Below are 17,276 nucleotides of genomic sequence, written 5' to 3' on the forward strand. Positions count from 1 at the left end.
ACAACCTCTACAAATACGTAAATGCAGAAGAGTGGCTTATTAGTAACTCCAGGATCACAGCATCGTCCTCCAGCTTTGGCTCAAATTTTGCTGTTTAATACTCATAGCCAACTTCTTTGGAGTTTTCTTCTTCTTCTTACTTTGGTGATCATTCGTAGCCAAGTAAGATTGTCTTCCAGAAACATGGTTTTAACAATGATTCTGTAAGTGACTGTGGAGGCCAATTCCGGAGCCACATGTCCTTCCACAGTGGGGACATTGGTTTCCAGGCAGGAGTTGATCACGGTGTGGATTTGCCAAGCATGCCTTCCTCTTAGCACGTTTCTCCCTTGCATCCTGAGTTCAAGTGTCTTCAAAGTCCATTACACCTTTGGTAAAAGCTGTTCTCCAATTGGAGCGCTTGCAAGCAAGTGTTTTCCAATTGTTGGTGTTCATATTACATTTTTAAGATTTGCCTTGAGACAGTCTTTAAACCTCTTTTGTTGACCACCAGCATTACGCTTTCCATTTTTAAGTTCAGAATAGCGTAGTTGCTTTGGAAGACAATAATCAGGCATCCGCACAACATGACCAGTCCAACGAAGTTGATGTTGAAGAATCATTCCTTCAACACTGGTGATCTTTGCTTCCTCCAGTACACTGGTATTAGTTCGCTTGCCTTCCCAAGTGATGTGTAAAAAATTTCGGAGACACCATTGATGGAATCTTTCAAGGAGTTGGAGATGGCATTTATAAGCGGTCCATGTTTCACAAGCATACAGTAAGGTTGGTAGTACAATAGTTATTTGGAGTACAGGTCTACTGGATCAAAAAAGAGGAGGGCAGAAATCCATCTGTAAGCAAAAAGCACAAACTATTCAGGGGACCATTCTCCTATGCTTAACTGATGGATGGATTGCTAGCAAGCTCCCTGTCTTAGCACTATCAAGGCAAGCTAAGGGGATGCAACAAAATGGGGGCAACCTATCTTATCTGATTTAGGGAGGTGTGTTTACAAGGGGTGGGATGGAGAGGGGGTAGTAAGAGGATCTGTTCTGTCTCTTTAATAAATAAAGAATTTGGGTGACACAAGACCTTCTTGTATCCAATGGAGAACATTTCTCCCCTTGGGAACCTGAAGCTCAGTTGTTATTAAAAATGAAAATCTGTTTCTGCCTTGCAACCAATTTTGTAGAAACAACACATGCTTAAAAGGAGCAGAGGAGGAAAAGGAGAGAAAGGACAGCGGAGCCTTCCTGACACAGGGATCTGAGGGGCTGTGCCGAACAACCCTAAGAACAGGCAGGACAAGCAAAAAGGGTGAGCTGTTCTCGTTTGTTTCTTTTACACATGGTATATTTCCATTTTCATGCACAGTGTAAAGGATTTGTCCCGGCAGCTGTGCCAGCTAATTCTATGCATGCTTACTCAGAAGTAAGACCCACTGAGTATTACTGCCTACTCCATAGCACAAACTATAATTTCAGAAAACTGCTTGGTGCCATTGTCTGGAAAATAAGCTTCCTCCTATTATTCCTAGGGTCACTTCCAGATTACTTGTTTAAAGAGCATTCAGTCTGATTTGTCTGCAGACATATTAGACGGATGTTGCCTATTTAATGAGCATTCAGCCTGATTTGTTTGTGGGGAGATTATAAAACCATGAGCCCAGCAAGTGTTAACCGGCACCATTCAATTCATTTCCCTGTCAATTTCTGCATTGGAGAGAGTCAGATCTTTGGAGAAAGCAGGTTCGTTTCACAAGACATCCAAATCTTCTTTAATTGCAGTGCTTAAATTTGCCAGATTGTGATTGAAACTCATCCCAAAAGTGACTGCTTGGAAGCGCCCTTCGGCCAAAGAAGCTTTTAGTATTTATGGGAGTGAAAGCTAAATCAAAGGCCATTAGTAGTGGCTTTATAAAAAAAACAACCCACGCTAACAGAGTAACCCCATGTATGTCTGATCAGAGGTAAGTCCCCTAGTGTTCTCTGAGACTTACTCCCAGTCCCCAATAAAGTGTAAATACTTTGTCAAGGACATTCTGAGATTTTCATATTTGTTTTCAGCTTCTTTTTGGTTTTCCCATTTAGGATTAGGGTGGAGAACCTTGCAGGAAAGGGGGCTGTGAATCCCCAGTGAAAATGGAGGAACTTTTCCATAGTCACACTTCACTGCTACAAAGATTAATTTATGTTAGCACCCTGAGTAAATTATAACGAGATAAAAGGATAGCAAATTTACAATAATTTTAGGAAAGGGGAAACATTAGTGCACAACAGACAGTCAAAAAAGCAGGCATTTGTATATGCATAACACTTTTGAATGGGAAAATGGGGAGGGCACTTTATAAATTTACTGTTATCCAACATTAAAACTTAAGGGAGTTTAAAAAATAAGTATGCAAAATACACTTAGGTCAAAACAGACCCTCTCCTTCACTTGTTTCCATGCATTGCTAGATGTGTTGCTAACTATGTCTTTCAATTTAACCTGAATGTTTTAAAAAATGCAAATTGCATCAACTTGGCGTGGGGCTGAGAATTAATTGTTTCAGAGCCTGCATGGAGGGAGAATTTAGGTCTTTCCTTCCATCCTATGTTCCTGAGTAAAATCCCTCCTCTGATGATAATATCTGCTTTGCGAGGAAATCTCCCACTGGTGCCAAACCTACATTTATTAGGGTATAAATCACATTCAGTGTAATGGAGTACCAGTAAATATGCTTTACAATTGTGTTGTAATGGCCTTAAACCAAAGTACTGTAGCCTAATTGATTGCTGGGTTATAATCTTAGTGCATTTAAATTATTAATATATTTATTCCTTCTGTTTCTGATATTGTCATCCTAAGTCACCTTGGTTCTCAAACTGGAGCCCTGGATGGTAGGTGGGGGGGGGAGCCCAAATAGGTCACAATCCCCTACCTTCCCCTTGCCACTTCCTGGGTTTTTTATGGAACTGAACAACTCGGGTGCTTTCAGAACGCGCCTTCTGTTGCCAGGCCCTTGCAGGGCCAGACAGAAGCCCGGCCCAGGTAGATAATATGGCCCTGTTTTTAACCCTTTTGTTACTTTTTTCATTTTACTGATTGTGAATATGCTGACCGAGGCCCCCTTTGGATTCGGAGGCCCGCGCCAAGTGGCCCATATGAGCCCCCTCCTTCTGTCTGGACCTGTCTGCTTTGCTATTTGACCCCCCCAATTGGGATTTTAAAAGTAGTTTTCTGGGTCCCAGGGCGCATCATCACCCCCGATCCTTAATCTAAAGATATAGAAATGTTCACGATGCATGCGCAGGGGCCAATGTATGGAGATACAGGGGGGAGGGGACAACAGAGGGCTCACACAAAAGTAAATATTGGGAAATGAAACCCAGAAACTGACAGTTCCTTCTCCAAGGGTGGGGGGCAATGTAGGAAGATACTGGGGGTAGGCGCCAATACCCCCCAGGGACAACAGAGGGCTCAGACAAAAGTGCGTGCTGGGAAATAGAACGCAGAACCTAACAGTTCCTTCTTCAAGGTTGGGGGCCAAGGTATACAGGGGAGAGGGGCCAACACTCCCCAGGGACAACAGAGGGAAGGGTATCCTACCGAAACACAGGGATGAGCCGGGGTGGAGGGAGGAGGGGCAGGATACGTCATGTATTGGGACAGGGGGGGATCACAGGAAAGAACCACAGCAACGCGTGGCCGGGTCAGCTAGCTGATCCATAAAATGAAAGCAATAATCAATGTACTGAGGTCACACACTCAATCAATCAGTAGCTGAACTGGGTTCCACACAGTCACAAAAGCAAAAGCAAAAAGCCGCAAAAACAAAAATTGCAAAATAAATAGCAAAAACAGACAGACCCTCAGCGTAACACTCAAAACAGAACTGTGGCAATCAAATCAGAAATGTAACACTCAAAATGGAAGCGTGGCACTCAAAACGGAGGTGTGGCACTCAAATCGGAAGCTAAACACTCAAAACAGAGCACATTCAGCTTCCCCAAAAAGTTCACAAACCAGAACACATACGTCCGGGTTTGCAGTGTTTGGGTTCCAAGTCGTTTGAGAACCAAGGCGTTTGAGAACCAAGGTACCACTGTACCGAGTAAGGGCTCGTCCACACTTCCACTTGTCTTGTGAGTAGAAAGTATGGGTCCGATTGCTTCAATTCAGCGGTAAAGAGCGGGTTTTCCCTGGGGGAAAGCAGCAGGACAAGTGGGCGTGTGCACGAGCCCTAAGACTTGGTTCGTACAGAACAATGCAAAAGCATGTACCAATCCTGTTAACTTGGGAGAGAAAACAAAAAAAGAAATTGCATTCTCTAGCCAGTGTAGGCATCACATTTTAACTGCTGCCACGAGAAACACAAGAAGCCAATTTTTAACCATGTGAAAAGAGCCCAAATTTGATCCAGATGGGTAGGCAAACTTAAGGCCCAGGTGCCGGATCCGGCCCAATTGCCTTCTAAATCCAGCCTGTGGACATTCCGGGAATCAGCGTGTTTTTACATGAGTAGAATGTATCCTTTTATTTAAAATGCATCCCTGCGTTATTTGTGGGGCATAGGAATTCATTCACACACACCCCAAGAATATAGTCCGGCTCCCCACAAGGTCTGACGGGACAGTGAACTGGCTCCCTGCTGGAAATGTTTGCTGACCCCTGGCATAAAATATTACCAATGATCAAGAAATCTGGCCTGCCAAATCAGGAAAGCAAAGGACAGAAAATCTAAAACTTGCTGAAGATATTTAAGCAGAGGCTGGGTGCCATGTATCAGGGATGCTGTAGTTCCATCCCACAACATAGTTCCATTGTAGACCCTGCATGGAATGGGAGTGTGGACGCGATGACCTCGAAGAGTACTACCAGCTCTGTAATTCTATGAGAACAGATGAGCTTGAAAGAAACAGGGCCACAGAGGAAATGCTGTTTAAACAATACACACACTTTTCTGGATCTTATCCAATGGTTACTTTGTGCTGGCAGAAGAACGGCTTGCACACAGCAGAGCACCGGGGCTGCCAACAGGATTTTCTGCATCCAGAATTGGACCAAATATGGGCCCTCTGTTGCACTCAAAAAGAAGATAGATATTTGCCTACACAGTGGTGCCTCGCTAGTCGAATTTAATTCGTTCCACAGGTCTTTTCTTATAACGAAATATTTGTCTAGCGAATCCCTTAGGAATGCATTGAATTTTTTTTTGCCCATAGGAACGCATTAATTGAATTTCAATGCATTCCTATGGGAAACCGCGATTCGCTAGACGAATTTTTCATAAAATGAATTCGTCTAGCGAGGCAACCTCCGCTAGAAAAAACCTTTCGTTAAGCGGAAATTTCATTAAGCAGGGCATTCGTTAAGCAAGGCACCACTGCACTTGCAAATGTGTACCCTCTTTTGTAGATGGGGATGGCAGGCCCAAGGAAATAATATGTCTGACGGATATGATGTCAACAGTTGAAACTTCCCCTTGATTGTATTTCCACACCTAAAAAACAATTTCCCTGTTCAATTTCTACTTGTCACCCAGCTGTTAAAGGGACGAAGGCCCTGTTCCCCTACTCCAGGCTTCCTCAACCTCGGCCCTCCAGATGTTTTTGGCCTACAACTCCCATGATCCCTAGCTAGCAGGACCAGTGGTCAGGGATGGTGGGAATTGTAGTCTCAAAACATCTGGTGGGCCAGATTTGAGGAAGCCTGCCCTACTCCATGTCAGCCTTAAACCATGCAAATAACTCAGGTGTCTTGAGTTGGGAACCAGTTATTATTGTAGGTCTTTCACCAATTGATCTTAGGCCAGCAATACAGGCAATGGCCATTTTGCATGGGGGTTCTGTTCACGGCCCCCACCCTAATTTTGTTATCTTCTGGTTCCAAAAGGACCCACACGGTGCCAGCGATTGTGCATCAACTGGATGCGCCTACCTACAATGGTCGCCACTTCTACTACATCCAATGCAAGACCAAACGTGGTATTTCAGATGGAGGGGCTGAAAAATAATAATAAGATTTACAGCAATCCACATGTTCCTGCTTGGATAAATTCAAGTTTGAAAATGGTAAAAAAGCAAGCTGTGTATTGTAAGATAAGTTGTGATCATTTATTAATATATCATAATAAGAACAGCAATGTTGTCACACAGATGAGACAGTCACCGTGCCCATTTAAGGGTTTATACCACAGGCAGCAATTACCTTATTTTCCCCTTAGGAATGATAAAGCAATTAATCACCCCTCCCTCCATCCTACTGCTACAATCAACTTCAGCAACACACAAAGCTTTCCCCCCACCCTGCCTCTGAACTAATGTGTTTGCCTGGTTTGGGTATTACTGTATTACCATTGGAGGTGGATCACATTTGGATATTCTTTCTCTAATACAGTATTCTGAGTGTGTGTGTGTGTGTGGACAGTTCTGGCTTCTAAGATCAGTTACTGCTAGCAAGGTGCCAACAAACAGGGCTGCATTTGTTCATTGTGGACGCTTCAGCGCAATGAAAGGCAACCGCGCAAGAGCGCTATGCTTGTGCTGTTTCCATTCATCTTGAATGGGTCTTGCGCGTGCAGGAAAAACTTCTCGGCTGATTGTTTCCTTTTGTCTCCCCTCTGCTATTGTGGCAGCTTCGTTATCAACCTTGAGCAAAACCACCGCTGCACAACTTGCTTCAGTTCACTGTTTCCTCTTTCAGACACACTGTCTCGGTCTTGGTTTTGGTCTATTTACTCAGAGCCAATGCTTAACAATGACTAATTTCCTCAAGGAATTCCTCCGAGTCCATCCTTTCATTAAATCCCGCCGTATCTCTCTGTAAATCATTGCAATGCAAAATATCCTTCCAGACCTCTATTACTGTATTAGGCTGTCAGACGTGCAACTTTTACTTCTCATCTTAAGGTGCAGGCAGGCTTCGAATCTTTTCCTTTGAGCAGTCTCACTAAAATCAGCGACCCACAACCTATTCTTCACATTCTGCTTACTTTTTATACCTGGGGTTGCCAACTTGGTGCCTGTTGGTGTAACAATACTAACAATACCCTTCAGGTATTCCCTTTATACCCACAAAACTCCGAGTCCCCTTGATCATGAGGAGGTGAAGGTGGTGATTCCCCCCCCCACCCCCGCTTCATGCTTCTTTGAGAAGGACATATTGCTGAAGAAGGAAGTTAGAGAGTGGCACTCTTTTCCATTTCCTCTTTTAGCTCCATGCGATTTTCTACGCTCAGATTAATTCTACTGGATCAAACTACCAGATTCTTGAAAAAGTGACACATGTGCCCATGCGTGCGCTTTCAGCAGGGGAAGGGATTTTCTGGCGAGTGGCCCAATTCGGGGAGGTGGGAGTGAAGTGACCAGAGGATGGTGTCTACAGCACTTGCTCAAAAAATCCAAATGTGCCCAATCAGGCTTAAAAAGGTTAGTGATCCCGGTACATGGGGGCATTTATGTTAGGCAGTTGCCTCCCTAAATGAGGTAAATCAATAAAACTACTTAACTAACTGAGGTTCTGCCCCCCAACATAAATCCTGGCTATGCCCATGTCCCTGTATTATATACTGTAAGTTAGATGCCATAACACCACCTTCCTTCCTTGATGGTTTTAAGGTAGTACAGGTTGAATTCCCACCTGGACTCTCCTCCAGGCACCGAGAAGACCTAGACCTACCTTTAGCTTCAGCACATCATGTGTCTTCACCCCATGCCAGTAGAGTTCAAGGCTTTATGAAGCAACTTCATCGCCTTTGCTCTGTAAATGAGAGGGAGTCTGAGGAAAGTCTTAAGGACCCAGTCTTTGTAGCATACACCGCTGGGCTAAATGCCCACCAGCTATGAATTATGAGCTGCCAAGATGTACCCCTTGCCCTCTTCCTGTTTGTGCAGTTCTAGGCAAGCATCAGAAACAGCAGATTTAGTTAGCACCTGCAAGGCCACCCTATATGGCTGGACACATGCATTGCAAAGAAGAAGAAGAAGAAGAAGAAGAAGAAGAAGAAGAAGAAGAAGAAGAAGAAGAAGAAGAAGAAGAAGAAGAAGAAGAGGAGGAGGAGGAGGAGGGGGAGGAGGGGGAAGAAGAAGAAGGAATACATCACAAAAACAAGACATAAATTTGCACAAAATATGCATACACTAATGTGTGTAAACCTAGAAACAATACATCTCATCACTGTGGAGAAGACTGTGACCTGTGTCCCTGCTCAGTCTTCTATCCAGGTACGTACAGTGGTACCTCGCAAGATGAATGCCCTGCGAGACGAATTTTTCGCAAGACGAATGCGTTTTGCATTTTGCACGCTGATCTGATGGTGACTTGCAAGACGAATTCATTTTGCGAAAAATTCATCTTGTGAATCGCGGTTTCCCATAGGAGTGCATTGAAATTTAATTAATGTGTTCCTATGGGCAAAAAAAGCAATTCCAATGCATTCCTATGGGAAACCGCGATCCACAAGATGAATTTTTCGCAAAACGAATTGACTCGTGGAACGAATTAAATTCATCTTGTGAGGCACCACTGTACTAACTGTTGATGGGCAACTTCAAGACCCCTGCTCTCCCTTCTTATATGTATATATCAGGTGAATGATGCTGAGGGGCAGGAATGGGCAGAGCTGTGGGTGCCACAAACCCCTAAGCCAGCCTGCTGCCCTCAGGGGCATATAGTTGTTCCTTCACCAGTGTTCAAGTAAAATTTACTGTAGTTGCCACTCTGTGTCCGAAATGGGGAGAGATGCAACTCTGATCAGCTTCTGTGTCCGAAATGGGGAGAGATGCCACTCTGATCAGCTTCTGTGTCCGAAATGGGGAGAGATGCCATCTTTGCCTCAGGCAGTAAAATGTCTTGAGCCAACCCTATTTAAGAAGGACTTTTGTGTGCAGTGTCTGTTCTCTTTTGTTTCTTCATTTTTTTGGAGTTGCTTGATAGGGCTTTTCACAAAGGAGTCTCCCGAGAAATCTTTGCCCCGTTACTAACCTCTTTTGTTCCTACGGATCATTAATTTCCCCCCTCATATTAGGCACATCGGCATAAAAGCACATAAACACACATTTAAAAGTGCTCCATTGTTTCCTTTAGTCTAGTAGTGCACTGCTCAGACTTCAAAAGCCTCTGGGAGCCTCAAAAGCCCAAAACAAACAATAGTTTGATTTGGAAATGACTGGCTGTTGTAGCAGAAGTCTGAAATCAGTTGCAGGCCCAGCCAAGAGCTTCCAGAGCATCTGTTACGATGGCACTGCTTTCAGAACTGGAACCAAGGCTGTCAAAAGTGGAGAATAATCCAAGGCTTTAAACCCAGAGATATCTGGCTAGCAAGATCAAATGCAATTTTGTTTTGCTGCATATCCATTATGTTGTAATTTGCATTCCATTCTTGTTAGTCATGCATTCTTTTCGATTCATTTAGGATCACAACAATTAGGAATGGAAAAGGACAAATCTAAAGAAGATCTGCTGCAGGGCCACAGGTTCCCCAGCCTTGGATTATAAATTAATTAATTAAATTTGTTTATGAAATTAAAAGATTGTATGATGTCTATTAGAAAAGCCCCCATCTCTCTTTCTCTTTAAAAAAGGCAAAATTTAAGGGAGATAGTGTGGGTGGGATAAATATTTCAGAGCCACCTGCTTCTAGCTCACCCAGAGAGATCTCACTGAAATGAGTTCTAGAAAAGAGTAAGAACATTTGACATCAGGGTGATGAGTATGCTTCTAGAAGAGCAGGACAACTTCCATTTTTAGGTGTTGCCCAAAACCCCACATTTTTAAACTGGTTTCAGGTTGCCATAACTCTGGGAAGTGTAGCTTTGTGATTCTCTGTTCTTAGTCTCTAGCCACTTAATGAATAATCCCAGGGTGCCTTGTTTAGAATACATACTTGAAATCCTTTGAAATTCCTGGTGTAGATCTGCAGCTGGATTTTGTGTAGAGCCTGGTGACTGGGAAAAAGACCACCTTAAAAAGGTGATACAACTTTGGTTATTGTGCCTGAAAGCTTGCCTTTAAGAAAGGTACAATTGTCAGATGTGAGCCTTCACTTTCATACCTTCGCTGAGATTTACAGCAAAGCCTGGTGTTTTTCTTTTGCCCCTTACAAAACAATTTTCAGCATTCTTTTATTTCCAGTTCACAAGTGATTAAGGATATTCTTGCCTTGCAGTGCACACCTGCCAGAATCAGATCCTGTTGTTAAAATATTTTTAATGGGATCAGTACTGGAGCCAGAATACACGACAACAGGGAAGAAACGTGTTTCCTACTCTAATGTTGATGATACTGGTTTTCATTTCGGTGCTTGTGACATGGAATAGTTGATTCATCTGCAAAGGTTACACATGCCTATTCCAGTGAATAGACAAATCTGGGACTATGCCCACAATTCCGATTGTCCTGTGCTTTCTGGGCAGTTTTGTCTTTGCCCTGCCACTGCCCCTGGAAAACCTGTTCTTTACTGCTAAATCAGAGCAAACATCAATCCGGATAAAACTTGATTGACGTTTGCTCTGATTCGGCAGTAAAGTGGGTTTCGTGGAGGTGTGGAGCAGCCCTTAGACTTAGACCCACCACCCTGCCACTGACAGCCTCCCAGCTCTAAGGAAGCGCTGAAGCTGGGACCAGTTACATCATTCCATATCAATATGGCCTAAATAATGTGTCTCTTAAGGGTGTGGCCCTTAACAGCTGCAATTTCCTGCTATTTTGGAGCTTGAGTGAACATCCGAAGTCCTTAATAAACCATGTTCAACTGAAAGGTTTCTTATTGATTTCTTTCAGGAAAATCACCACCGCAGCCTTTATTATGCAGAGAGGTAGAATTTATCATGCAAACATAAATAATTATTTCACCTTTGGGGCCCTTGCCCAAACATTATGATTCGGGCTCCCCAAGCTGTAATTCTGAACTAAAATTACTGTAAGTACCAAAACTGTATCGTGAGCTTGGTTTGGTGCATGTTACAGAGCTGCACAGATCACTATTATGCATGTTGAATCAGAAGTAAGTCCAACTGTGCTAGAACTCACCATGAACCCCTCCCTTGCTCTCATGGAATGACAATGGCTTCCACTTGAGAGGTGCTGGAACTGAGTTCTGGCGAGTTCCAGCTGAAAAAAAGCCCTGCTCACTAGCAAATGGATTTTTAGATTTGCAGCCTTGAGAGCACATAACATTTAAGACTTCCAGTGTAGTTCAGAGCATCAGAGGGTGGATGGCAAGTCTGGGCATGCCTCTATCCCAGAAGTACTTCATGGTGCATAAGAGCAGCAAACTGAAGAGGGGAACTTCCTGACTATGATGTCGCTGTGACCTGGTTTTCTTCAGCAGGTGGTCTTTCATATATGGTAAGTAAAGCAGACCTTCAACTAATATCCATATTGAGCATGTAGCTGCACTAAAATGTTTGCTCTCCTACTGAGTTCAGGACCTGCTTTTGCCTTAAGAGCAATGATGTAACTACCGGTAGTTATTTCCATACCAAAGTCAGTTTCTCAATTCTGTGCCTTTTCCATTCTTGGAATCTGGCAGCACGCGATTATGATCCCCTCCAAACTGTCAGCGTTTTGTGTGAGGGATTCAAGGGTCTCCCAGGAAATTTAGATTTGTGTGATTAAAGGGTCCTATCAGTATCAACTAACAAAGATAGTCATGTTGGCCAATAAGAAGACATTTCGTTGGCCCAGTAACGGTATAGCCCTACCATGGATTTTGAAATTCTTTTCATCATACTGACATTTCAGCAACAATTTATGGGGAAACGTAACTTAAGAAAAATCAGGGCAGTGCTCGGCATAGATATAAGAGCATGCAAAAGCACCGTCTACAATAGTCAGCCCAGTAATGATAGCTTCCAAAAACCCAACAAAATGATTTGGCAACCCACCTTACACCTAGATTGCCTCCCCCCATCTCTCAGCTGTGGCCATTGCATATCCCTTGCTCCCCATGGTTAGTCTAAGGCAGGGGTCTCCAAACTAAGGTCCAGGGGCCAGATGCGGCCCAATCGCCTTCTAAATCCGGCCCACCAACAGTACGGGAATCAGCATGTTTTTACATGAGTAGAATGTGTCCTTTTATTTAAAATGCACCTCTGGGTTATTTGTGGGGCATAGGAATTGATTCATATTTTTTTCCAAAATATAGTCCGGCCCCCCACAAGGTCTGAGGGACAGTGGACTGGCCCCCTGCTGTAAAAGTTTGCTGACCCCTGGTCTAAGGGCAGGGGAGCAGCCCCTAGTCACCCAGTGAGCTCCACAGCTGAGTGAGGGTTTGAACCTGCATCTCTGCAGCCCTAGACATTGTGGTAACAGTAGCCTTTTTGCACAGGGGGTGGCTACATGGGTAATTTGTGGCTCACAGACCACATGCATCACAAGCCCAGTGGAGACTTATTTGGCAGGACTGGTCAGAGCAGCAGGAGGAATTGGAAAGTGTTGAGCTGGATGCCGGGGAGCAGCCGAGTAATCTGGCAGATGATGTTCCAGACATCCTAGCAGAGGCAGGAGAAACATCTTAAGCAGTGCCCACCCTGCCTCCTGCTAGTGTAATCTCCCCAGCAACTGGGTAGGCAACTGGGTCAGATAATGAACTAGTTGGGCAGACGGACCCCACCCTCTGCCTCCAAAGATGGACTGCTGACAACAGACTCAGAAAAGCTGCCTTGCTTGCCCAGTCATGTTGTTTGGGATGCAGAGCACACAGATGATTTTGCTTGCTCTACTCTTCCAAAGGAGGGCAAAGGGGGCATGTCAGGTGTTAGGACAACATCTCGCATCGTGCCTAGCCATGCATCTTAGAGCTCTGCTTTGAACCACTGAGCTGCGTCACCTATACGCCGATCTAAGTTTAGGCCCTGTAGTGATTTTTGGTTGGGTAATGATTGAGCCGAGAGTCCAAGGAATGTGGCTACAAGTGGGAGCCAGGAGAACATGCAGCTAGCTCCCAAGGCAGTCTTCCAATCCCCTGCCCCCCTTGCCCCTCTGATCATCCATCAGCCGTGTGGCAGGAAAAAAGACTGCTATGCTCCTTGCAGCTAAGCAGCAGAGGATCAGTAATAGTGATCTGTATCAGTGCCGGGGAAAGTAGCTTTTAACCTGCCCCACTCCCCATCCCAGCACTTCTGACGCAGCCACAATCTCTGGCCCCAGACTGCTGATAGCTAGCTGCATAGGAACAACGATTTTAGCTGCATTGGGAGTGCTGGGAACTAGAATAGGTTGGAACCTGCAGTCCTGATGCCTCTGAGGAAGGGAGGCATTTGTGAGAGTGGGGAGGTTATATGTCTGTGTGTATGTCTGGGTGCATATGCATGAGTGGGGCAGGGAAGGGTCTATGTCTGTGTGGATGTTGTCCCTGGTCCCCTACCTGCTGCCTGGTTTTGCCTTGGCATGTGGCCTCTACCTGCCCACCCACTGCTGCACATTGCTCTTTTTTGCCAAGAGGCTTTCTACCATCCTTGGCCTAAACCTTGAACGCAAAAACTTTTATTATGTCTACAAGGCCGGAACCGGCTGGTGGAGATCCAGGTACTCTGATTTAAGGATGCTTGTTTCTCTCATTAAGAAGAAATGAGGATGTCAGCCATGCCCACCCACTTAATGCGCCTTGGGATTCTCCAGAAAATGGAATTGTTTTAGTGGCAAAGCTACCTGAAATCACCTCCTGCAAAATAATATCATAAGAGGACTGAAGAACTGCCTGTTTCTTTAGAAACGGAACAATGGTTTTAGGCAGCAATCCAAACTGAAAATGTGCTTATGAAGCAGAAATTCTGTTTTTGTGGCCAACGCCATTAAAACACATTATAAAAAGGGGAACTAGTATGGATTTAAAATGCTGGCTCAATTAGCTGGAAATGCAGTGGTGATCCTGGAAGCACAAACAACATCCTTTGCACATCAGTCCTGATTTCAATAGCCGGGATCTCTAATCCGCCTCATAAGCTAATATAATTGTAAAGGAACTTTTGCATTTTCCCAGCCATTGTACATTTGTTTCATGTTGGTGATGTTGCCCTCTACTGGTAGTTTCAGAGAAAAATAGTGTATTTCAGAGGGCATTTCCCAACTACGTATACCAGTTTTTCTGTAGTAAATGTGCAGCCACTACTGCTCTGTTGCATGCAGTCTAGACATCCGCTCTCTTGATTTTGGGGGTATCAGCCACATGGCTATCATATCATCACATTTTCCCTCACTATTGGCTGCATTATGTTTTGTCCTTGGGGAAAATGCAATTCTTCTTTGTGGGATTCTTGCTTTGTGGAAAGTAATTGCATGAGTATCACAGCAACTGTTTTGCACACTGCAACATAAATGGTCACGCACAACAACAATATTCTCAGAGTGCCCATGAAGCAGTTATTAACCTGAGAGCTGTGGCCCAGAATTGCTTGCAATGCCACACAAGGATAAGTGATACAACAGCAACTGCCCCCCTCCCTGCCACTCCTACTCATACAGTGACTTTTGTTTAAAATACTGTATGCCTTTGTGGCTTTATACCTTAGAAGAGGGGCACTCCATTGTTATATTACACTCTGCTGCAGGAGTGTTCATCTAGCTCTTTTTTAAAGCATGTCAAACATCAGTACAGTGGTACCTTGGTTATCAAACTTAATCGGTTCCGGAAGTCCGTTCCAAAACCAAAGTGTTCCAAAACCAAGGCATGCTTTCCCATAGAAAGTAAAGCAAAATGGATCAATCTGCTCCTGACTTTTAAAAACAACCCCTAAAACAGCAATTTAACATGAATTTTACTATCCATCAAGACCATTGATCCATAAAATGAAAGCAATAATCAATCAGTAGCTGAACTGGGTTCCACACAGTCACAAAAAAAAAAAGCTGCAAAAACAAAACGCAAAATAAATAGCAAAACAGACAGACCTCAGTGTAACGGAAGTGTGGCACTCAGATCGGAAGCATAACACTCAAATTGTCAGCGTAACATTCAAAACAGAAGTGTGGCACTCAAATCAGAAGCGTAACACTTAAAATGGAAGCGTGGCACTCAAAACGGAGGTGTGGCAATCAAATCAGGAGCGTAACACTCAAAACGGAGCATGTTCAGTTTCTGAAAAAAGTTCACAAATGGGAACACTTACTTCTGGGTTTGCAGTGTTTGGGTTCCAAGCTGTTTGAGTACCGAGGCGTTTGAGAACGAAGCTACCACTGTAACAATATCTTAGCCTATTCTCAGCAATGCCAACTGGCAAACACGAGTGAGGCTGCCTTCCCACATTGTTACCAAACTGTAAATGCCAGCAAGGTTATCTCTTTGGCTTACCAATGCTACACTAGCCTACCATTATTTTTATTCCATTCTCTCTGAAGGCTCTGTACACCTCTTTCCCTTCCCAGTTTGGAGTTGGTTCTAAAATTACCAGAAGCAGGGCCTTCTCAGTGGTTGCACCCACTTTGTGGAGTGCCTTTTCAAGTGAGGTCTGTTAGGCCCTGGTGTACTATAGTCCTTTAGATATTTTGCCAAGTGATGACTGTTTAAGGCGGTGTTTTGCTGAGTAGTACCTTTTAGCATGTTATGTTATATTAATGCTGTCCCTTTTATGATTATTGTTTTGTGATTATTGTTAAAGTCACGACTCAATCCTGTTCCCTTTTGTAATTGCTGCTCCATGCTTCTTATTTTCTATCCATTGATGCGTATGTAAGCTTTGTCTTGCTGTTGCAAGCTGCATTTTAAAAAGGTGGGCTGTATGTTTTTAAAATAAAATAGAGATATAAAATTGCTCCCGATTGTTCCTTTAAAAGCGTGGCTTGCACGCACCACTGTTTAAATAGGATGCTGACTGCCAGTCACTCTACCAGGTCGGATCCACTTGGGAGCTCCTGACTGGGAGCTCCCATGTGAATCTGACATAGTCCGAAAGCAGCATGGTTTGCAAAGCTTGCAAACTGTGGCTTGCATTTGGTCCAGTTTAAATTAGCACCAAATACAAGCCACGCTGCCAAGTTGGATCTACTCTGAGTGAAGCTTCCTTGTGGATCCAACCTAGGCCAAAAGCAGCATAGCTTGCATCCAGTGCCAGATTTAAACAGCACAGAATGCAACCCAGGTTTGCAAAGGAAAAACTGGGAGCAAAGGCTTGTTTAAATTTGGCACTGAAAACAGGCCGTGTTGCATGTAGTAGACATTGGATCTACTGGAGAGCTAATATCAGGAGCAGCTGAGTGGATCTGACCCTAGCTGTGCAGCTTGCCTTTGGTACCGAATTTAAATGGCAACAAATGCAAACCACATTTGCAAAGGAACAATTGAGAGCACACCCTTAAGGCTCCTGATGGTTCATTTGCAGCTGTGGCTTTACCTGCCCCACACCTGGTATCATGTGATGTCATGTAAGTGACAGGAGGGCATGACTGGGAGAAGATGGCCTTGCCTGTTAAATCAGGAACCCTAAAAATGCTGTATGTTTGTACTTGGTACCATGTTTCATAAAAAGGAACCGTTATACAGTACTGGTATATGAGTTGAATTTCTCCTCTGGGTAATTGATGACTAGGATTCTCAAGGCTAGAATTGTTGAAGTTCTTAACCATAGAACAGCATCTGCAAACAAAATCTCGCCTCTTCATCCTTTTAAAAGTCTGTGTGGCAGCACAATTCTATGCATATTTACTCATTTCCATCAGTGGAAATCACTTCTGGGTGCATTTGAGGTTGTAGCTTGAAAGTCTCAACAAACCAATGGAGACAGACAACGATATTCAAAAGGGAAAGTTACAGGGGACCTTGAAAAACATACTTTTGGGTGCCCCCTCTAGTCAGCTCAACCTGACCTACCCAGGGCCAACCCGCTCATGCATGAGGCAAGGTGAGGTGACTGCCTCTGGTGGCAGGATCCACAGTGGCAGAAGATCTGGCCCACTACTGCTGCCAGTTCCTTGGAGGCTGGATCCGCCACCTCCTCAGCAGCATCGCCCATGCTGCCTCCACAGCGCCTTCTCAGTCAATAAGAGGCACTGCTGGTCTGGTCTCCTCCCACCCCGATCCCAATGTCATTCTTTCTTCCCTCTTGTTCCTGACGTAGATCACTTGCTTCAGGTGCCAAAATGTCTTGGGCTGACCCAGCCCAACCTTTAAGAGAAGGGAAGCAATTGGGGTAGAAGTGGCAGAGCATGAACACACACTCTCGTTGCAGAATGGCAGGGACAGTTGGACTCTGTGGAGTGCCTTTGCAAAACTAAACAAAAACACTTAAGCTGTTACTTCTGCTCGCTTAATTTCTGCCCTTGCAGCACGGAGGATTGGCACCCTAGCCAAATATCCTCGCTACTTTACCACGCAG

General features: G+C 44.3%; 1 protein-coding gene across 1 annotated transcript in view; it reads left to right on the forward strand.

The window, feature by feature from the left end:
- Positions 1–1,154: 1,154 nt before the first annotated feature.
- BMF (Bcl2 modifying factor) overlaps positions 1,155–17,276 on the forward strand; it is a 68,503-nt gene continuing 52,381 nt past the window's right edge. Inside the window, exon 1 of the mRNA XM_088670992.1 lies at positions 1,155–1,299. The gene's annotated coding sequence lies outside the window, so the exon portion shown is untranslated. The remainder of the gene's footprint in view (positions 1,300–17,276) is intronic.

This window comes from Zootoca vivipara, chromosome 1 (genome assembly GCF_965207765.1).
Source record: "Zootoca vivipara chromosome 1, rZooViv2.hap1.1, whole genome shotgun sequence".
Classification (NCBI taxonomy): domain Eukaryota; kingdom Metazoa; phylum Chordata; class Lepidosauria; order Squamata; family Lacertidae; genus Zootoca; species Zootoca vivipara.